Consider the following 24808-nt stretch of genomic DNA (forward strand, 5'->3'; position numbering starts at 1 on the left):
TTCAAGGATTTTTAGAAATTAATAAATTTTCTCACAATATAAAGGAACATTTTATAGAATAAAGAAGGTGGGACTAGAGGTAAAATAGGTGATTTTCCATCTGCACTATGGTAGGCATGGCTATATCCTTGAGTAAACAAAATGAAACATAAGAAGAGCATGGAAATCAGAAGGATATCTATCACTGTCCATGCAAGAATCACAGAAGTATGTAGATGAATTTTAACCCTGGTTTCTGCAAATATGGTAAATCAATGAAAACGTTGCATAATTCTTCCAAACCACTGAAAGTATAATTAAAGAAAAAGTAAAATGTGCTCTAAATTGGGATTATATATTCAGAAGGTAATGCTGAGAATGAGACAATATTTGTGCATTAAATATATTCATGCATAATTTACTTTAGATCCATAAACAGATTATTTTAATGGAGGGTTCCTCTATTTTCAAGGTTTATATGTTGATTTAAACAAAATCTCTCATGTGAAATAGCCTACAGTAACTTTCAAATATTGTTGCTCTTTTAAGGGTGATATCATTGATATCAGAGTGTACAAGTCAGGGGTGGGCTACTGCCCGGACAGCGGGGAATGCAGTGGGGTAGCAAAAATGAAGCTCTACCCCAGAGCGCCCAATTTGCACTGAAAGATGTTGAAAGAAAATGCAGGGCATCCTACATAAGCCATGCCCACAGTGTGGTAGTAAAAATTTTGGTGGCCCTTCACTGGTACAATTTCAGATTTATATAGCCATGCAAAAAAGAGGTTTCCAAAACATAGATGTTTTATATGAACATTCAAATAGCACAAGAATAATTATTTTAATTCAAATGATATGTCAAGTAGAAATATTTTATGAGATCGCTTTTCTTTGTTTATGTGTTATTGCTTAAGAATCAGTTAGGTTACTGTTGCCAAATTAACTTCAGCGTGTTGCAGGTTTTGTGATGTTTTCCCATTTGTGGAGCCGAGGTTGGTATGATGCATGATGCATCCAGCCTGTGGGCCATCAGTTTGACAACCCTGAGTTAGTTGAAGACAAAAACAGTATAAACAGTATAAATATTTGGCTCCTTAGAAATGCATAGGTGAGAAAAAGAGAGAGAGAGACAGACAGACAGACAGACAGACAGACAGACAGACAGAGAAAGACAGAGACAGAGGGAGACAGACAGAGGGAGACAAACAGACAGAGACAGACAGACAGACAGACAGACAGACAGACAGACAGAGAAAGACAGAGACAGAGGGAGACAGACAGAGGGAGACAAACAGACAGAGACAGACAGACAGACAGACAGACAGACAGACAGACAGACAGAGATGAGAGACTTAAGGTAGCTAAGGTAACCAGATTTGAACATTGGTAAAGTGGGACATCACTGATGAGGGGGGAGTCCTTGATTAAAAATTTGGTCTAGTCTCCCTGGGAGCCATGCCCATCCCCAGAGACATTACTGCTTTCATCCCTCCTCCTCTTTTCTAACTGCGAAGAAGCGTGGGCCATGCTCCATCCCAAGATTGACATGCCAGCCCATAACAGGACACCCTTCCTTTCTCACAGTGGTGGGAGAGGTTTCCTCATCCCAGTGCCCAGAGAAAGGAAACACTTTATTCACTCTGAGCCATCCAGAGCGAATAAAGCGTTTCCTTTCTCTAGCCACTGGGAGAAGTTTATTCCCTTTTCCAGCGCCCAGAGAAAGGGAAAACATTCACTCTGAGCCATCCAGTGCAAATATTTCCTTTCTATGGGTAGTGGGAGAAGTTTATTCCCTCTCTCAGCACCCAGAGAAAGGAAATGCTTCATTCGCTCTGGAATGCCCAGAGTGAATAAAGCATTTTCTTTCTCTGGGCAGTGGGAGAAATTTATTCCCTCTCCCAGTACCCAGAGAAAGAAAATGCTTCATTCACTCTGGGCAGTCCAGAGAAAGTAAACTTTTTTGGGACTTTTTAAAAACCCCGTGGGACGTGGGACAAATTATTAAAAATTGGGACTGTCCCACCAAAAGCAGGATGTCTGGTCACCTTAAAGGTAGCCAATAAGTAGGCAAGAAAGGTAAACAGTATTACTTGCTATTTTCAAGTATTTACTATTGATATATAAAGACAAAAATCAGTTGTTGTCCTTAGCATTTTAACAAACTTCAATCACAAACTATAAGTCAATTGCCTAGTACAGTAACTTTTAAAAAAACAAATTACTAAATTTAAGTCAAACTTGCTGTAGATGACTACACAGATAGCTCCAGACAATTTATAAAATCACCATTGTACTGAAAGGTTTTCCTTGAATACTTTTTTAACAATATTTTTGCCAGTTCATAACTTTATTCAATATGTTATTTTGCCATGCATATCACATAAGTATCTTCCAGAAATATTGCTATTTACAAATATTTGCCATTCCAAAATAATAGTGCTGTTGAATTTTATGAACTCCTCAGACTCCCCAGTGAATTAGTTGCATGTTTTAGATCCCAAGCCATCTGTTATTCTTTAATGAAATTGATTATCAGGCAATTTGAATCTCCTGAAATCATTACCACTATACCATAACTTGGCTAATTAAATGTATTATTGCAATTTCATCTCTCTGTGTAGAACTACTTCCTGTTATATCAACAGATAGCAGCTGGGTGTTATTGCTTTTACATTTGGCTGCTCTGAATTCATATCTGAGAATGGAATAATATTTATGATTTTATATAAATATTCATGTTTTTATGAAGTTTTTAATCAGTCTGTACTGCTGTAATATATTTGATTGTGTTTGATTTCCAAGTTTGCAAATGACACAATATACCAGTGATGGCAAATCTATAGACTCCGGAGAGTGAAAAATAGCCCAATGGGCAAATTGGAAGTCCATTTTCCAGAACTTTCGGTTTGCCTGTTGGACTGAGGGGGCAAATAGTGGTGGGCAGCAGCAAGTGGGCACTGACTTTTGCCCATTTCCAGGTTCTTTTCACTTCTGCGCATGCCCAGAAAAAAACCAGAAATCTCACTCGCTCGTGTGAGATTTGGTTTCTGCACATGCGCAGAAGCGGAACCCTGTCCGGGCGTGGGTGCGGAGGCGCACTTCCAGCCCATTCTGGTAGGGCTGGGATTGTTGGCCCTGCCTGGGCAAGGGACACACCACCATAGCATATTGTGGAATGGCATTATAGCAGCCATTTTACTAGGACGTTAAGAAATGTTCTTAACTTTCTAAATAGCTATTGCTTACCACTCCTTTAGTTTAATCTCCTTCCACAGTTATTAACAAATTGCTATTAGGATGATTCAGGCTATACAAACATTTAACATGGGCCATTATTAGAAGATAATTGAAAAGGGAGAAAAGAAAATGACCAACATTTCTCAGGTGAATGCTACATAATCTTCAAATAGCATCAAATTGAACAAGAGTATAATTTATTGATGCCGACCTGATACTTCAGACAGAGAGAGAGAAATTTCATTCTTGCTCGTTCTTTTAATGGTATAAAATGAAAATATAACTTTGAGAGCTTTGCCCTGCAGTTCCTTCTCTACATAGGCCAGAAAAGGGTTATATATAATGTTGTTGTTGTTGTTGTTGTATACTCGGGTATCTCGGTTTCATATATATATATATAGAGAGAGATACACTGCTAAAAAATAAATAAATAAATAAATAAATAAAGGGAACACTTAAACAACACAATATAACTCCAAGTAAATCAAACTTCTGTGAAATCAAACTGTCCACTTAGGAAGCAACACTGATTGATAATAAATTTCGCATGCTCTTGTGCACATTCAACTTTGTACAGAACAAAGTATTCAATGAGAATATTTCATTTATTCAGATCTAGGATGTGTTATTTGAGTGCTCCCTTTATTTTTTTTGAGCAGTACACACACACACAGAGAGAGAAAGAGAGAGAGAGAGAGAGAGAGAGATGAATCCAAGTTTCAAAAATAATTTTGATAACCACAATATACTTTAATTTGTGTTGTAATTTAAAATAATATATTTAAAATAATATAATATCTTACATTAAAATATTTGAAATAAATCTTTTAAAATAAACAAAAATATCAGATTTCTATTCTTTAATATATAATGTTAATTCGTCACAAATAGGTTGAATTAATATATCTTTAAAGGGAAACCACATTTAATGTGCATAAAAATTCATTTGAAACATTATCTATTCTGGTGTATATGAAGCATACTTATTTATATACAGTGGTACCTCATGATACGAACTTAATTGGTTCCAGGAGGAGGTTCGTAAGGTGAAAAGTTCGTAAGATGAAACAATGTTTCCCATAGGAATCAATGTAAAAGCAAATAATGTGTACAAATCCTTCAGGAAAATCCCAAACTTTTGAAGGGAGGTGAACAGAGGGCAGGGAGGAGCAGCTAAAGGGGGCGGGTGGAAGAAGCAAGGCTAGGCTAAAGGGTGAATGGGAAGGAAGAAAGGCAAGGGGGGTGCCCCTCCCTTTTCTTTCTTCAAAAGACACCGTTTTAGTGCCTTTGCAAGCACGTTGTTCTCTGCAAAATCTTTCCTCCTCCAAGCCGCCCCTCCCTTTTCTTTCTTCAAAAAAGGGGAAAAAAGAAACCCCTTCATCCCAGCAGCAGCTGCTTGGGTTCGTAAGGTGAAAATAGTTCGGAAGAAGAGGCAAAAAAATCTTAAACACCGGATTCGTATCTTGAAAAGTTCGTTAGAAGAGGCATTCGTAAGATGAGGTACCAATGTAATATTAAACTGTCACTGTCATGACCTTTAACTGGGTGAAATGGTTCATCATAGTCACCAATAAGCCAAATGGGCCAGGTTATGGAATGCATCCAAAATTTATTTGTTTGTTTGTTTGTTTGTTTGTTTGTTTGTTTGTTATTTATTTATTTGTTTGTTTATTTGTTTGTTTGTTTGTTTGTTTGTTTGTTTGTTTGTTTGTTTGTTTGTTTGTTTGTTTGTTTGTTTGTTTGTTTGTTTGTTTGTTTATTTATTTATTTATTTATTTATTTATTTATTTATTTATTTATTTATTTATTTATTTATTTATTTATTTATTTATTTATTTATTTATTTATTTATTTGTTTGTTTGTTTGTTTGTTTGTTTATTTATTTATTTATTTATTTATTTATTTATTTATTTATTTATTGGATTTGTATGCCACCCCTCTCCAGAGACTCGGGGCGGCTAACAGCGACAATAAAACAGTGTACAATAGTAATTTGGTATTGATGATTAAAAATCAATTAATATAAAAACCAAACATACATACATACATACATACATACCATGCATAGAATTGTAAAGGCCTAGGGGGAAAGAGGATCTCAATTCCTCCATGCCTGGCGGCAGAGGTGGGTTTTAAGTTGTTTACGAAAGGCAAGGAGGGTGGGGGCAGTTCTAATCTCTGGGGGGAGTTGGTTCCAGAGGGCTGGGGCCGCCACAGAGAAGGCTCTTCCCCTGGGTCCCGCCAGGCGACATTGCTTAGTTGACGGGACCCGGAGAAGATCCACTCTGTGGGACCTAACTGGTCGCTGGGATTCATGCAGCAGAAGGCGGTCCCTGAGGTAATCTGGTCCGGTGCCATGAAGGGCTTTATAGGTCATAACCAACACTTTGAATTGTGACCGGAAACTGATTGGTAACCAATGCAGACTGCGGAGTGTTGGTGTAACATGGGCATATTTGGGAAAGCCCATGATTGCTCTCGCAGCTGCATTCTGCATGATCTGAAGTTTCCGAACATTTTTCAAAGGTAGCCCCATGTAGAGAGCGTTACAGTAGTCAAGCCTCGAGGTGATGAGGGCATGAGTGACTGTGAGCAGTGACTCCCGGTCCAAGTAGGGTCGCAACTGGTGCACAAGGCAAACCTGGGCAAACGTCCCCTCGCCACAGCTGAAAGATGTTTCTCTAATGTCAGCTGTGGATCGAGGAGGACGCCCAAGTTGCGAACCTTCTCTGAGGGGGCCAGTGATTCTCCCCCCAGGGTAATGGATGGACAGATGGAGTTGCCCTTGGGAGGTAAGATCCACAGCCACTCCGTCTTGTCTGGGTTGAGTTTGAGCTTGTTGACACTCATCCAGGCCCTAACATCCTCCAGGCACCGGCCAATCACTTCCACTGCTTCATTGGCTGGACATGGGGTGGAGATGTATAACTGGGTATCATCGGCGTATTGATGATACCTCACCCCATGCCCTTGGATGATCTCACCTAGCGGTTTCATGTAGATATTAAATAGCAGGGGGGAGAGGACCGACCCCTGAGGCACCCCACAAGGGAGATACCTAGAGGTCGACCTCTGATCCCCTACTAACACCGACTGCGACCAACCAGAGAGGTATGAGGAGAACCACTGAAGAACAGTGCCTCCCACTCCCAACCCCTCTAGTCGGTGCAGGATACCATGGTCGATGGTATTGAAAGCCGCTGAGAGGTCAAGAAGCACCAGGACAGAGGACAAGCCCCTGTCCTGGGCCCGCCAGAGATCATCCATCAACGCGACCAAAGCAGTTTCCGTGCTGTAGCCGGGCCTGAATCCAGACTGCTGAGGACCTAGATAATCGGCTTCTTCCAAGGACCGCTGGAGCTGAAGTGCCACCACCTTCTCAACAACCTTCCCCATGAAGGGAAGGTTGGAGACTGGACGGTAGTTATTGAGTATGGCTGGGTCCAGGGAATCTTGGAACATCAATTCTGATGGAATAAAATTTGATGAGGTTGAGGCTGCTTCATTACTATTGGCTGCTGCTGTGCTGCTGGAGTGTTGTTGCAGTTATTATTTCTCCCCAAGGAAACTCAATGGAAAGCCATCAGGAAGTCAGAAATCACTCTTGCTTCCTCTGCTGTTTTGCCTGTCCTTGGTCCTTGTGTTTGCCAGCTTAGGTAAGGAATATTCCTGCTGGGATTATGCAATGCTACACAGGTTGTTTAACCAATTATAAATGTTTTCCATACAGGTATTGCTCTTTTTGATTTCTTCTTAAGAAATGTCATTTTTTATCCAATTAATTCAGCACTTTGCATTTTGATTACAATCTTTGAAGTCCTATATTTGTTGTATGTAATGCCTATAAGGCACATATAAAAGGTTGAATGTAAATAAAAGGTTGAATGTTGAAACTACAACTGTTGTGTAATTTTAATGTATCGTGTTGATCGAATATTAACTATGTAAGTATCTTGGCTTTTACAACTTCATATCACATATATTAAATAATATGTAGAGTTGTAATATTTTTTGTTTGTTTGTTTAGATTTGTATGTGCCCAATCCCAAAGGGCTCATGGCAGCTTGCAACAAAGTGTCTTACAGTAATTAATTAAAAGATAACTGAAGTTTTAGCAAAACCATTTTACTGGGTAGACTTTGTATTTATGGTTATAGATTATGGTTATAGGGATACTGTTCAGTTTCCACTCTTTCAAGGTTCCTGCCATTCAAACATTTGGCCTTCTGTGATCACTGACCATTATTTTCTTTTTTTCAGATTTTTAATTTCATTTTATTTATTATTTTATTGATTGATTGATTTTGTCCATTACACAATGAGGGTTATATTGGGTATACATATAGTAAATATAAAATGAAGGTTATTGAGGATATAGTCATAGAATTATTTTTCAAATTGGTGTCTGTCTGAGGGTCTCTCACCCTTTTGCATACCTATACCAAAACTACTCCTTTTTCTTAAACTTGGGTTAGACAAGGGATTATCACCACAGACCCTTCAGCAACAAGTGGCAATGTTATCTTCAGGGTTGTCTTGCTAACACTTTAAATCCTTAGCACATTACCCCATGCTTTCCTGTTTCCTTAAAGGGGCATCTAATATCAAGCCTCCCATTATCCACCATTTTCCACCTGGGATTTGCCATTTGTTTTGGAGTCTCTCACAGGGCTGCCTTATGAATCCTTACCCAAGGCTTCCTTGTCACTCTTAACACACAAGATTGTATTTTTGGTGGCTATTACCTCCACTAGGTATGTCTCAGAGTTGTCCTCCCTTTCCATTAGGCAGGATTTATGTATTTTCCACTCTGATAGGTAGCTCTTTATTTGGACCCTTCATTTAATCCCAAAATTAATTCAATTTTTCACCGCTCTCAAGAGCTAGTATTACCTACTTTTTGTGCAAATCCCACAAACCAATTAGAAAAGAAGTGGCAGTCTTTAGACTTCTGAAAAGCCATTAAGGTGTACCTGGACAGGACATTCCTTTTCGGAAAACAGAGGCCTTGTTTATTACGTATGGTCCACAATCTAGAGGTCTGAAGGCTTCAGCTTCTAAAATTAGCAGATGGATAACAGCTACCATAAATCATGCATTCACCTTAAAGGGCAGCCCTCTCCCTTTCAACCTCACTGCTCATTCCACTCGTAGCACTTCCACTTCAGCTGCTTGGTCCACTCAGGCATCACTAGAGAAGATCTGCAGTTACCTGGGCCTACCCAACTCAATTTATTTGTCATTACAGAATTGACACCTTTTCTTCAGCAGATTCGGCATTTGGTCATCGGGTTCTGCAACAGGTGGAACAATCACATACCTCCTAGAGGTGCAGCAGGATACACATTTTCCTACCCTAGGGACTTTATACTAGCTTTGGTATGTCCCTATCTGAAGGCTGACTCCAACTATCAGGGAGAAAGGGCATTGACTTACCTGAATGCCCCTTCTCGTAAGTTGGAGTCAGCCTTCAGTCCCACCCTTTGTTATTATGAGGAATTGTGATACTCTTATCTTTCCATGTTCATTTTAGTTTTGCATTTTTATTCAATGAAACACCAGGGATTTTTTGCTCATTATTCAGCAGTCAGTGTATCATTTATCATATCCTTGGTGTGAGTTCTTTCAGTAACTTTTTTCCCAGGAATCTTCCACGTCGAGTCTGTCTTTCCGGCTTCGTCTCAAACTGGAGATATTACATGGTGACCGGATATGTATATTATGCTATTTTGATTGACAGGCTCAGTGCTCAATGTGATTGGACGAGGAAAACCCTATCTGAAGGCTGACTCCAACTTACGAGAAGGGGCGTTCAGGTAAGTCAACGCCCTTTCTTGGCCCGAAGGGCACCAGCAGTGCTGGGGTTTTTATACATGTTTGTAATACCATTGGCCACTTTGGGTGACGGTCTTGGTCGTGCATATGACAGCATGCACAAGGTGGCCTTTTCTCTTGAGTTAACCTATCTTTCTGTTTTAGGTTGCTGGTTGGGAGAAGCCCCAATGAGCTCCGAAGTCAGGCTTGAATCACGGTGGATACGGGGCTGGCATACAGTGTCTACCTGACTGGATCGAGAGGCTGCAATGGAAGGGCTTCTCCTAATCCTTGTTGGGGGCGGTTATCACCTGTGGTGCCGCCCAGTTCACTGATGTGGTACATTTGGCAACATTTGCTTTGGCACAGGCTCGGGAGTGACAGGTCATGTCCGTGAAGACCTGATGGTCTGATCTGTGGTCCCCAAGTGTGGGTCTTGCCAAGGTGCCAATGACTCGGGACCGTTTGGGGGGCTTGGCAGTGGTTGGTTAAGCCCATGAGGACCTTTGGTTCCAGGTTTTGTGGATGCCCAAGCATACGTTGATTGGGTTGTAATGTCTCGGAGTAGCATGGGCCACCTGTTATCCCCTAGAACACTGGTTATGGCAGGAAACTGGTTAATAACAATGGGGTTGAATCTAGGGGGGATTTGGACAGTGGCATAATGCACACTGAGAACAGGATTCTGCTCATGACTCTACAGAGCCAATGGTGCTTGTTTTCAGAAGACGAGATCTAGCATGGTTGGTGGTGCAGCACCCCAGATCAGGTTGACAGGCCCGGACTCTACTGAGCTGACAGCATTCTCCTCTAGGGACCTGCAGAGGTTCCTGCATGAGCTGGTGCAGGTTGAGGGGGGAGTCGGGGGGGGGGCAAAATTGAGATCTGACTCCCCCCCCTCCGTGGCAGGTTAGGGGCAGAAATGGGCAGTAGTAGCAACTGCAGATTCTCCTTTTGGGCATCTTTTCAAAGATGATGGGCCGCCTCTCTCCAGGATCTATAGGTTTGCACGATCTCGGGGATTGGAGAGGGGATGCCCATGGGACTCACCTAATCCAATTTCCCAAAAGAGATTGGAGGGGGAGCTCCTCCCACACACTTTATGTGCATGGCTCAGATCCAGGTGAAGGTGGCTACCCGGCTGGGTCAAGAGGCTGCAATGGAAGGGCTTCTCCTAATCCTTGTTGGGCAAGGAGTTGTTCAGCAAGGAGAATCCTTGTTCAGCAAGGAGTTATGCCCTATAGTTGCCAAGGAATGTTTTTTATGTAATATTCCGCCCCACTAGTTTGATTGGCCTCTGCAGGTCCTTTTGTTTCACTTGCTTATAACTTTTAAAGTTATGTTATTTAAAGTTACGTTAATTTAAATAAAGTGACCCAATTTAAATTCCAGCTCTTGTCTCCGTGTTGTTATTCCGCTTCCGGCGCAATTGCTTAGATTTTGTTACATTGCATGATTGCATTTATTTAGGTTAAAACATTTTGTAAAAATAATCTCTAAAAATGTAGAGTTTGAAGATGATAAAAAAAACTCCTGGATCTACCATGGAAATCCAGAATTCTTAAAATCTGTCAAAAAAGGAAATTATCATTTTAAGATCCCATAACTGTACTTTTCAGATTTTTTAGTTTCACTAAATACCTGAGCCAATTTGTGATTCCCCATTTTTCCTGAAAAACGTTGCAACTTTATCATAAATTCATTGATATTTTCTGCTTTATCACTTGGATTCATTTGCCCTTTATTTATGTTTCCCAACCTTTTGAAACATGATTGATGTTATAACATCAGAGAAAGAAGACAAAGTTTTTATTTTATGTATACATTATATCAAAAGGAGGCAATTTATTCTTTCAGTTTCTAATTACAATTACACAAGCGTAAATCTATTTTATATTCTTATCTCCATCATGTTTTCTAAATCATTTTAAAAGTAGGATTAGTAAATCCACTGCATAGTGAAACTGCTACTTGTTTATCTTTCTCTCAGCTTTGGGGAAACAATTAGGGGACAATAAAAATCTCACATCCTTCAATTGAACTAGGATCAGAATTTCCTGGTTCTTCAAAAATATTAAGTGATTTAGAATATCCCCTGGGTATTCCATTTATGATGAACTCCCATATTTTAATTTGATCTTTTTCTTGGCATCCATCCAAAAATTTCTACTATTTTTCCCTGACTGCATAAGGTAAATGGCAAATGAAGTTTATGCAAGTAGAGCTTTATTTGATAAAGCCTCTAGCAGAGAACAAGTATACATCTTACAGGAGATTAACCTAGTAGAGGGGTGCAGATACATTTTTCTATTCATTTATCCCATTCACACACAATTTCTCCTCTGATAATAATTTATACCATTTTATTGAGCTAGCTCTTTGTGAGGGAAGAAATAGGTAGCTCTACCTTGTGTATTAAACTCTGTCCCCTTGACTACGAAATGTTTAGAGAAAGAGGCTTGCTGTGACGAGCCCTTATTTCTTCATTCTGCTCAGCAGCATTAGGAATTGGTAACCATAGCATCACAAGGAAAATTGTCTGCATACTAAGCTGCCATGCTGCTAACAAAAATAAGTTTTTTGATAACATTTCCATTGACACTGATTTTATAAATTGGACACAGAGCTCTACTATACTTTGCTGAATGTTAATGTCTCTCCATTTGAGTTTTAATTAGCATTACCTCCGTTCCAAGGCAAGAAAGTCTTATTTGTTACAACCAGTGATTTCATGTTTCTGCTCTTCCAAAAGAATTCTTTGGGGTTTCTTCTTTTTTAGCAAGAAAATAGTACACCAATTAATTTTCTGTCCCAAAGAAATAGACTTAATTTAAGTAAGCACATGTTACAAAATCTACTTGCATGAAAGCATTTTCCACTGAAGTTCACAGAATAATAATCGAGGTACAAAATGTTTCAAGCTGAAGGACATTATTGGTTTGACTTATTTTTATCTCACTGACAAAGATATCCCCATCCCCAAATTCTCCTATCTTAACTTCTCTTCCAACTGTTCTGGCATGTCATGTAGTTTGTATTGCTCACTACCACACCTTTGAGGATTATTAGAAACACACACACTGGTGTTTCTCACAGAAAGGATCTCTGGATGGTAGTGCTAAGCACAAAAGCCATTGTTGTAGTTACTCTCTTCACAATCTACACACTTCTACTCAGAAACCTTCTGACTGAAGTCCTCAGAAACCTTCTGCTATTTTTTGGGTTAAAAGTCTTTAAAATAGTAGTTTGTACTATTAAACATTATAAAGTCTCTAGTAACACTGAAAGCAGATATTTAGATATTCCTAAACATATTTTATTGTTAGAATGTTAAAGCTTAAGCACAGAAAACATAGACTAACAAGCAGTTAATTTTCCTACTTTCTGGATTCCACATAGCGAGAAAGGATACTAGATTCAGAAAATTTAGGTTTTCCTCCTCAACCCATGTTAGCAATACCACCAGCAGCATTTTAGCTGCCAGGTGTAAGTAGAAGATAGTGTAAATTCATTCTACTGAAAACATTGTTTTTGCTCATCATTGGATAATTAAAATTTCAGAAGACCCAAAGGCATAGTGTTAAAATGTTACATAGTGTATAAACTAAAGAGCTGCCTCAATATGCTAACATATCTCAGCAGCCGTACATTGCTTTCTTGATAGTATAATTAACCTACTGTACGACAGCAACTTTAGGAATATTGCAGTGGTCAAGATGACTAGCAAAATGATGAATCATTCCACTGTAAGAAAATGTTGCCTTTATAAGGCTTTAACAGTCTGGGATTGTAGATATTTATCTCAACTAGCCCAAATTGTTTTAACTTAATTACTAATAATATGTATTTTATTTCATTGAGGTCTATGGACTGGCAATTAGGAATATGTGATAAATCCAAAATACTGAAATATATATACATATATGCACACATACACACACATACATGTACATGTATATGTGTGTATGTGTGTATGTGTGTATGTATTTGTATGTATGTAGCTCTTGGCATATTCAGATCTTTTCCCATGTAAGATTGATGGAATCGTGGCGACGTTTCCCACTCTTCAAAACATCGCCAAGACTCCATCAATCTTACGTAACTATACCCATGAAAATCCAAGACCTACGTAACTATACCCATGAAAATCTACAAAAACAAATATACAAGTATACACACTGTTGTGGTTGGGTCTGGGCCAGCTCCTGAAGCTGTGAATTTTGATGTTGATTTATGGGAATCTTCAGGTTATCAGAGATCTGTTTTGTTGCCAGTGGACTCAGACAGTGAAGCTGGCTCACAGTTAGGGACAGACAGTGGGGGAGAGGACACAGACAGGGAGATGGGTGCAGCCAGCCCACTAGTCAGTGCTCCAATTAGGGAGTCATCAGAATCAGAGGAGGACCCACTTGTGGATGCCTGTGTGCATAGGCTTGTGGCATGAAGGGAACAGTTACACAGGCATCTCAGAAGATAAGAGAGCACACCTGTTCAAGGGATAATTATGCTAATGAGTTTGTGATAAATAGGGTCATTGGGAAGCATGGGCTGTGGGCGTTTATCCGTTTGGAAAAGAGAGAATTCAGAAAGAAGTTTACAGCAGAGTGGAGAGCTTGTTGTATTCAAGGAGTCTAGTGAACTTTGGATGTTTCATTGTCAAAGAGCTTTGAGGACTTTTGGCGTGTATGCTGTGAGGATTTACAGCTGCCTTATCTATTCCTTTGTTTTGGCATGGTTCAGCATCAAAGGACTTTCGGGTGAGAGTAATTTGACTCCTCTCGGAGCTTGTGTTTCAAGACTGTTTATAAACTTGATTGTGTGTGTTTAAAACTTCTTCTGAACTCGCTGTGGGCTAATTGCCAATAGCCCGGCATAACACACACACACACACACACACAGAGAGATTTAAAAAACTGTGAGTATTTGTTTGTAACTTTCAATGGGGCAAAACAGTACCTCATAAGGCACAGTTTTGGAATCAATGTACTTCAGATGTGCTAACGTAAATAATATATCCAAAGTCTGGGACCCAACATTCCCATGGGATTGAAAGGTGGTAAAGTTCTGTCTATTTCAATATCACTGAGCCTTCTGACTACAGTTTCCAGAGACCTGTAAGCATGTGAAATAAAGATAGATGGGAACAGAATATCCCTGCACACTTTTTGGCCTTCTCTGGTCCCTGCACCCAATTGCGACCATGGCCAAAATTTGAAATCTCTTAATGGTGATAGTCAGTGAAGGAAGGATAAGGGACCAACTCAGATGTTGTCTTGTGAGGTAAAGCCAGTAGGGGAGTGCTGGCAATGTATGGATAAACAGCCCTCCTCACTGGAGAGAGGGTGATCTTAGGACATGCAAGGATGTAAAATAGGATGTAGTTTTCCTTGTGGTCCATGGCTCACTTTTTCATCCTCCTGGAAAAATGGAGGCAGTTCCAAGAATCAGCAGAGGAGGAGAAATAATTTCCAATAAACTCTGCCAGCTCCCCCCAGACAACCTCAAGTGGAAAGCCAAAGTTGGAAATCTTTCCCACTCTCACTGTTTCTTTGCCTTCTTTTGTTCATTTAATTTCTCATTGTAGTTAGGAAATGTCTCTGAAAAAATTATACAATGGGTCATGGATTATCTAATATTTTATTAAATGAAAAGAATTGATCTATCTTATAATTTCAAATGTAACACCCTTTATATACCACATGGTATTGGACAATGGCCCCAATTTGTGTCCCATATCTACTCCCAAACGTAACAACTTAATGGAGATAAATGAAATCTAGTGGGGAAAAATGAAATTTTGATATATTATATGAAAGTTTCAAAATTTTATCTTTTATACACTCAAAATGTAGTCCTTCATGGAACTGCATCTACATGGAGGGAAGTAAGCAGTGGGTTACCCTAAAGTTCTGTCTTAGGCCAGTACCTTTCAATATCTTCATGAATGATTTAAATCAGGGAATAGAAACTTGCAGATAACAACAAGCTGGCAGGAATGGTCATTCCCCGCCCCCTGAAATAGGCTCAATGATCCAAAGAATCTTGACAGACTTGAATAGGCCATAGCTGACAAAATAAAATTCAGTGGGTGAGAAGATTTTATAATTAGGTAAGAAAAACTATATGTACATAGGTGTACCTGACTCAACAGCAGTAACTACAATAGCAGTAACTACAATATCTTACTGGACAATCACTTAGATATGAGCTAGCAGTGTGCTGCAGGTACCAAAAAAGCCAATGCAATCCTACTCTGCACTATACATTGGTTTTACCAGTGCAGTATATGATCACTTCAAGATCACTAGTTCTTGAAATCATTCCTCTGTTGATGCAACATAGGATTAGCTTTCTTTGACAGTTTGACACTGATGTGGTGGCCTACAAGGAAACATAGATCTTTCTCATAATTGCTGTTATTGAAACAGGTATCTCCTATCTGTGCATTTTTTTTGCCTATATTTATTTTTTTACTCTTCTCACTATTGAATTGAATTTTGCTTATTGGGTCCCAGTCAAGGTCTTTCAAGATCCTTCTGAATCTTGAATTTATCATTTGAACTGTTATCTATTGCCTCAAGTTTGATATTGTTTGAAAATTTGATGAGTTTTCTTTCTACACCCTCATGTAGATAATTTATGAAGATGTTGAAGAGGACTGACTTAAGACATTCTTCCGTCCATATAGAGCAGTGTTTCCCAACCTTTTTTGAGCCGCGGCACATTATTCATAGTTTCAAAATCCTGGGGAACATTGGATGGGGGGGGGGGGGCTAAAAAAAAGTTTGGACAAAAAAAATCTCTCCCTCCCTCTTTCTCTCCCTTCCTTCCCTTTATTCTCTCTCTCCATCTCTCTTTCTTTCTTTCTTCCTCTTTTTTGCTCTCTTTCTCTCTCCCTCCTTCCCTCCCTCTATGTCTTTCTCTCCCTCCTTCCCCCTCTCTTGCTCTCTCTCTCTCTCTGTCTCTCGCTATCTCTCTTTCTTTCTCTCTCTTTCTCTGTCTCTCTTGCTATCTCTCTTTCTTTCTCTCTCTTGCTATCTTTTTCTTTCTCTCTCTCTCTCACTCTGTCTCTCTTGCTATCTCTCTCTCTCTGCCTCTCTTGCTATGTCTCTCTTTCTTTCTCTCTCTCTGTCTCTCTTGCTATCTCTTTCTCTCTTTCTCTGTCTCTCTTGCTATCTCTTTCTTTCTCTCTCTGCCTCTCTTGCTATGTCTCTCTTTCTCTGTGTGTGTGTCTCTCTTGCTATGTCTCTCTTTCTCTCTCTCTCTCTCTGTCTCTCTTGCTATTTTTCTCCCTCTCTCTCAGTCTCTCTTGCTATCTCTTTCTCTCTCTGCCTCTCTTCCTATGTCTCTCTCTCTTTCTCTCTCTCTCTGGAGCTCCCTCTCGCCGCTGCCATCTCCCCACGACTGCCTGGGGCCGCTACAGCCAGCACCCTCCTGCTCCCACCGCCAGTGCCCTCCCGCCGGGCCCCAAAGGACACTGGTTGCCGCCGATACCAGGGAAGCTCCAGCTGGGCGGGGCGCTGCCAGTGCCGGTGCCTCCGACCTGGAGCTCCCACTCGCAACTGTCCCCCAGCTACTGCCTGATGCCGCTGTGGAAAGAAATCGGAAGTGATTTATCTTAGTCTGATTATTTTTACATTATAAAAACCTGGCATTTTGACATTCATGTATACGCTTTCTATATCCACTGTAATCCTCCCTCTATCCTCCATCCTTCCATCCATCCACTAATTCCTAAGATTTTTTTTCTAGATCCTCTTTTCTCAAATGGATAAAATTGTAATTATTTGACTCAATAGTTTAAATGAAAACACCTTATTCTTTTGCAGTAACCAGTTGGCATTCTCATATGGCTCAAGAAGGACCTATGATGATGTCAATTCTTTAGCTTTTCAAAATTTAATTTGTTTCTGCTGCACCAAATATTTTTATGCAACCATGAATTTATTTAATATCTACAGATTACTTTTATATTTAGCAGTGCATAGAAAAATTGATTCGAAACTGGTTTTGGCGTCCAGGCCCCACTTCACTATACCTAGATGAAACGTTTTGTAGTCCGTGATATTGTCTGGTCACTGAAATCAATAGGGCTAAAAAATTTAAAACTTTTAAAACCATATATGTATCTTAAGGAAGGAAAAGTAGAATGTTTTAAGTCTTAAATATGCTTAACACACTTTTTGTAGTCCTGTACTTATTAAGTATTACAGCCAAATCAAATGTTTACTTATTTTGGGCAGCATTATGGGCCAGCAGTCATATATTTGGGGATGAAAGAAGTGATCATATGCAGTTGAATGATTTTTTTACAAGGATTTTTTCCCATTGTATAGGGAAAAGGCACTTTAATATTTTCCTCTTTTTGGGGAAAAAGTTTGCAACATTGCCAAAATATTTCAAACCAAAAATACTTCTGATGATGTTTGCTAAACTGGCATCATGAATTCAGAATATGTTCCTGCATCTAATATATGATAACTTACCATTTTTTAAAATAAATAAATAAATTGCATCATGCCATATGATTTAAATGACCCTTGCACTAAACATTACTGAACTTCTGATATTACATAGACTCACAAAGGTACCAATCAGCTTGCTTCAGTGAAATACCATTGGGTTAATTACTCTGACTATGATGTTGTTAAGGCATATACAGTAATTGAATTTGGCTATTTCAAGAACACAGTAATAATTGTAAACATTGCCCTGGTCACTCCTCCTGTCTCCAGAGAATCTACTACTGCACACAATTACTTCTCATTTATTTTAGTCATTTACATGCTAGTTGAAGGTTCATCAAAAAGTAGCTGACAGTAAGGTTATAGATTCTATGGTTCAAATTTTGCTGGTTTGTGGAATTCAAAAAAGGACATTTTCAAGAAACTGGTAGGTTACAAACTATGTTAGAAAAGAGATATTAAAGTTTTGTTTAATTTCCCTATACAATGAAAAAATCTTCATCTTCAACCACTTGGGAAGATCTGGAAAAGCGCCTTAGGAATGAGTGGGTGGCAGGTGGGTAAATGCATGGATGGATGGATAAATAGATGGAAAATTCCATTAAGCAATATTTCAACAGGAAGACTCACTTAAGGCAAACACTTAAAAAGATTAACATATTTGTCATCAAATAAGCTCTTGTGGATTGCAACCTATTTCACCAAACTGAATGTTTCAAAGTACAACTTAACAGTCATTTCATATTTCAGCATTTGACAACCTATTACAATGCCTCATTGAAGAACACTATGTTATTGTGAGCAGTGGTGGAATTAAAAAAAAATACTATTGGTTCTCTTGGTGTGGCTTGATGGGCCTCCCTGCAGTCTCCTGGAAGCGAAAACACCATGAGGGGCACACACCCACACATACCCCTGTGCCCTATTTTGGATCTAGTGGGCCTCCCTACACTTACCTGAGAGCCAAAATGGGGCATGTGTGAACTCCTAGAAGGGGTAGAGTGGGGCCAGTCGGAGGTGGTATTGGCCGGTTCTCTGAACTACTCAAAATTTCCACTACCAGTTTGCAAGAACTGGTCCGAACAGACTGAATATCACCTCTGATTGTGAGCCAATCCGAAAATGGGCAGTTGCTCACCTTTGGTTCAAAATATGTTCAAAACTTCAATTCAGAAGTTTTGAAGCTCCTAAATTTTTCAAATATATCAGAAAGGTAAAATGGAGTTAAATTAATTCAGTTTTTCAAATGGATTTGAACAATCTATTGAATATATAAACAAATCAATTTAAATCATATCATGGTCAATTAGTATTCCACCATATCTATACCGATTAAGAAGAAATTCAAATCTCAGAGAGTGAAGTGACTGAGTGAGACCATTAGGTTTCTAAAATGAGGCTAGATATTGAAAACCTGAGCTATGAACTTTATTAATTAACAATGCCTTATGGATATAATTAAAATGTATTAGCTAATTAGCTAATAACAATAGCACTTACACTATACCATTCTATAGTGATTTACTGTACTCTCTAAGGTGGTATCAAACTAAATTTTATTGAAAACCACATCATGCTTGACTTATGACCACAATTGAGCCTGACATTTTTGTTGTTAAGTGAGACATTTGTTAAGTAATTTTTGCCTCATTTTATGACCTTTCTTGCCATGGTTGTTAAATGAATCACTGCAATTGATAAGTTGGTAGCACAGTTATTAAGTGAATCTGGCTTTCCCATTGATTTTGTTTATCAAAAGCAAAAGCAGATCACTCGACCTAGGGACACTGCAACTATCATAAATATGAGTCAGTTGCCAAGCATCTGAATTTTGATCATGTGATCATGAGGAGGCTGCAAAGGTCATAAATGTGAAAAATGGTCATAAGTCACTTTTTTCAGCATTGTAACTTTGAACAGTCATTAAATGAACTGTTGTAAGTCAAGGAGTACCAGAATATACTATTAGGCCTAAATTTCAAAATTAAGGCTCCACAACATCCCAGATTAAAATAATTCTTCCATAATATAAACAGCATATTGGGGAGGGGGGTTCAATCAATTGACCCATTTCATTTCTGAGAAAGAGCCAAATTGCATTAGGAATTGGTTCTAACATTGCCATTTTCATTTGTGGCAGTCTTGTGGAAAGCAAAAGTGTTGAGGTGAATATACATTCCTGGATGTTGTGATGCACACTCTGACAATTCTCTCATGGATTTTATTTTATTTTTAAAATCAATTTTAACCAAAAGGGGCGAGGGAAACACCTTCAAGCATTTCAGATTTCCATACAAAGCCTAGGACTAACTCCTTTCTTTATTTTTCCTTCTTTCTTTATTGTTTAGCCCTTGGCCCATATCAAAGTGCAGAGTTTGAGAAACAAATTATTACTAAAATTTTATAAAAGCAATTTAAAATGGAATTGGATAAAATATGGTTTAAAATGAAATTGGAATAAAACACAATATTTTAAGATATAGGTAAAATATGATAAAACTATATTTCGGTGTCACCCTTGCAATCTATCCCAAAGAGTTCCACATATGCAGATCTCAACTGAACTATTTTGCGTATGTACCATGCTGTGTTAAATATTTTCAGATTCTTGCCACACATAAGGTAAGCTGTTTTGATATAGGACTAACTCAATACACAAACTGTACTCTATTGATATCTGGGGGTGATAAGATAACTTGTGAAAGTGTGAGGCATCAGACATCTCAAGAAAAAACTATTTAAAAGTTGTTATAGCCACTGTAGAGAGTTTCTAGACAGAGTTTAGCCCAGAACTAGTCTCAAAATAAACTATCACACAAAACTGTTGTGGAGGTAACAGGCTTATGTTATTAAGAGGGCAGTTGGGGTGAGGTTGCAGTATTTTAAATATTTTGTTTGTTTGTTTGTTTGTTTGTTTGTTTATTGGATTTGTATGCCGCCCCTCTCCGTGGACTTGGGGCGGCTAGCAACAGTGATAAAAACAGCATGTAACAATCCAATACTAAAACAACTAAAAAACCCTTATTTATAAAACCAAACATACATACAAACATACCATGCATAAATTGTAGAGGCCTAGGGGTAAAGAACATCTCAGTTCCCCCATGCCTGATGGCAGAGGTGAGTTTTAAGGAGCTTATGAAAGGCGAGGAGGGTGGGGGCAATTCTAATCTCTGGGGGGAGTTGGTTCCAGAGTGCCAGGGCCGCCACAGAGAAGGCTCTTCCCCTGGGTCCCACCAAACGACATTGTTTAGTTGACGGGACTTGGAAAAGGCCCACTCTGTGGGACCTAACTGGTCGCTGGGATTCGTGCGGCAGAAGGCGGTTATTTATTTATCTATTTATTTATTTATTTATTTATTTATTTATTTACTTACTTACTTACTTACTTACTTACTTACTTACTTACTTACTTATTTATTTATTTATTTATTTATTTATTTATTTATGCCGCCCAATTCCGAAGGACTCAGTAAATAGATTCCATTTGATACGACCCTTTGGAGGAATGGCAAGTAAGACTTGGGGTGACAATGCCTTAATAAAGAAGCTTCTTTTTCATTCAGGGCATACAATTCCACATGAGGTAACAACAATGGACAGGATGAGAACTGAACCCGCCTTTCGATTGGGTTCCTGCCCAGCTGCTTGCACTCTCGTGGCTTCCTCTGCAAAACAAGGCATGTGGGGACTCTGCAACCCAGGAGTCAGTTCGAATAACCAAGGCACAAAGGTCTAAAGGGTTGTTATTAGAAATTTTAAAATACATTTCCTACTCAATTCATTTATTTCATGTCTTTCATTATATCAGTATGTCATTTCTACTTTAACAAATAAAAATAAAAATAAATCATAATTACTCCATTATTTTATGCAAAACGTATCCTCCATTAAAAAACAAAACAAAATATTAATATTCTTCCCTAATCTAGATATTTTCCACTGTCGTTCTTAGCGTGATAATCTTCCCTAATCTATAAACCCCACTGCCAATCCCAGCGTAATAATCTTCCCTGATCTATGTGTCACTGTCATATCAGTGCAATAATCTTCCATATTCTAATTGTTTTCTCTGCTAAATGCAGTGCCATAATCTTCCCTAATCTATATATTTCCCTAATCTATATATTATTCCTAATTCTAAATGTCTTTCACTATCAAACTCAGTGATAATGTTCCCTAATCTATTGATTTTAACTCTTTGTTGTTTCAACTGTCTTTCCTATATAATAACCAACATAATTAGTGCTAGTTATTATCTCATATTAATCCTACTCCTGTCATTGTAACTCTCCTCCCTTATCTTTTCCCCTTCCTCCCACTTTATCACTATAAATCAAATAAGCAATTTATAATTCAATCAATCAGAATAATAAAATAAAAAAGAAAGAGAGAGAGAGAAAATAGAAAGGAAGGTAGAGAGAGAAAGAAAGAGAGAGAGAGAAAGAGGGAGGGAGAGAGAGAAAGAGAAAGGGAGGGAGGGAGAGAGAAAGAGAGTGAGAAGGGAAGTGAAAGAAGGAGAGAGAAAGAAAGAGAAAGGGAGGAAGGAAGAGAGAGAGAGAAAAGAGAGAAGAAGGAAGGAAAAGGGAGAGAAAGAAAGAGGGAGGGAGAGAGAGAGAGAGAAAAGAAAAAGAAATATTTTTGCTCCATATACACCAAATTTTAATCAAGATGCGCCATCCACCACCACCACCCACCCCGTCAATGGTGTCCCTCTTTAGCAATGTTAAAATTTGGTCACCTTATATTTATCACATTACTTTGATATTGTAAAAGAAATATTAATAGAAAAAGTGCTCAGGAAATTTCATGTTTATGACAAAATGAATAAATGTTCATTGCTTGTTCTATCTAACAATGGCTATAATTCTATTAGATCATTATTTTCAGGAGGAGGAAAAAGGAAATTTCTTCTCATTTTTTGAACAGAGTTGCCTGTCATGAATTATATTTATTAATATAGGCCAGTTTCAGGAAAGAAGTGTCCAAGATGTAAGATCGTACAGTCTTTCAGTTCTTTAGCAGCCTTTAATCTCTCTTATTCTTTGTATTTTATTTAAATCCTTAGGAAAACCATAATGACATCCACATATGCTCATTTTGGGAAAATAATCTCAGAAAAGATAACACTTTTTTAAGTTTTAGGAGTGTCACAGAGAGCCTATTATAGAAAATATTGCCTATTATAGAAATTAACCCAAATCTATTAATTTGTGTCTTAATATAATAACTTTTTTTAGCTGTGAAATTTAAGCTTTTCCATTGTCCTCCCTCCCTCCCTCTTTCTTTCTTTTTCTTTCTTTTTCTTTCTTTCTTTCTTTCTTTCTTCTTTCTTCTTTCTTTCTTTCCTTTCCTTTTCTTTAAACAATAAATAGCATATTTGCCCTGACTGAATTTCTTCTGATTTATATCTTAATCCAGGAAACCATTCTGGGAGTGAATTATGCAACTGCATCATTTATCTCTTACTGGCTAAATTTTGTATAAATTTTGTGTAAATATAAGAACAAGTAAAATTTAAAAGTTATTTTTTCAGTTAGCAGAAATTATGTTCCATATGTGTGTTTGAATTTTTTTTAACTATAGCTTTTCTTTAGCCAATAGGTGCACTATTTTCTCACTCCAATTATTTATAACAAATATGACCACTTAAAACTGCATTTTGCTCTGATTTGTTTAGGACTATTACTGTCTTAATGCAAATCAGAGTGAGATGTAATTGTTTGAACAAGCAGAAGGCAAGGTTCAGGAGGTAATATGGTGATTTATGCTTCTGCTAATTAGGCTTTTGGAAGGAAACTTCTTATAACTCAGAAATGAAGAAAAACACTTGACAATGAAGATACTTAATTGATCCTTTCTTAACAAAGTACAAGAAAGCAAATGGCAATCAAACTTTCTTAAACAGTTTTATCTCTATGTGATAATATTCAGGATAGTTTCTACTTGCTTTCCTTCTTGATTTATTTTATTTTGGTTAAATATTTTATATTTTAAAGACTTTACTTTTTGCCATTGTTGCTGATAAAAATATTTGTTTATGAAGTTAACTTCATACTGTACTGAACAAAGCATATTTGGTATCTTCAAGTTTTGGAAAATGAGAAAATGACTTCTTTCTGATTCTTTACCAGGAAACACTGTTGATCTCTAGAATTAACATTAACCTTTTAGTTCAGAGAATATTTACAGAATTTACAGAATTTTATGGGTCTAAAATTAAAATTTTCAGGGGGGAAGCCTTCTAGTCTCAAAAACAACTATAAAGTCGTAATTATAGAAGAGATCAATTATGATTATCCTCCAAGCTTTAGCAAAAGGCATGGCATTTTAAAGATTGCATATTGATTGTGCTTTCAGTATCTGTTTATAGTGACATTTGGATGATGTCAGATTTATATATAACTAAAAAGCCAGAAGCAAATCAAGGCATTTCATTTGACTCTGTTGACAATATAGAAAAGCAAAACATTATAAATGTTAGTAGCAATGAAAGATGTATGCTAATGCTTTTGCTAGCATTCTTGAAACTCTATTTTGACTTGATATCCACTGTGAACAATTGAAGTCCACATTTTAGAAACTCCATACAAGCATCTATACACTTGCTTTAAGTTGCAGGAACTTTCATAAATGATAACAAGAATGACTTATCTTACAATAAGGATTCTTCTTTTTTTCTGTGTTATAAAATAAAATACTCACACTTGCACGTTTATCTTTTGCCATGTATGCATGCATTGCTAGAAAGAAACAGTAATTTTTATTACTATGCATATACCAGCAATGAGTTGCTCCTGGTTCAGCCCACACGGCCTCTGCTTTTTCCCCCTGGGCATTTTCTTCGCGAACACCGGAGTGTTTGCCAACGGAGTATGGCACAGGCCTGCAGCAAGCTGTGCAGTGGTTTGCTTTGGCGCCGGGACTAAAAAGGGAAAAAGCCCACTATTTAAAGGATGGCTAGGCTGCAGCTAGAGGAGGGTTCGGTTTTTGAAGGCCAGGCCTCTCAGGCCCTGGTAGGCCTGGCGCTTGCAGTGGCCAGGCCTGCACCATAGGTCCCCCCAGCAGATCGCCAGCTCTCCCCTCCCCCCTTCACGAGGTCTCTGCGGTTCTTGCAACCCCTGTACCCCCCCGACACTGGACTGTTTGAGCCCCCCTTCTTAATGGCAATTTCGGGCCTAGTGGACCCACTGGGTTCAGGTTCACCTCTGGCCTGGGGGAATCAGGTCATTAAGGACAGTGATTCCTGGTTTTGGGGGCTCCCTTTACATAGATTGGGCCTGGTAGGGAACAAGGCCATTAAGGCCTATGA

Source organism: Erythrolamprus reginae, chromosome 7, assembly GCF_031021105.1.
Source record: "Erythrolamprus reginae isolate rEryReg1 chromosome 7, rEryReg1.hap1, whole genome shotgun sequence".
Classification (NCBI taxonomy): Eukaryota; Metazoa; Chordata; class Lepidosauria; order Squamata; family Dipsadidae; genus Erythrolamprus; species Erythrolamprus reginae.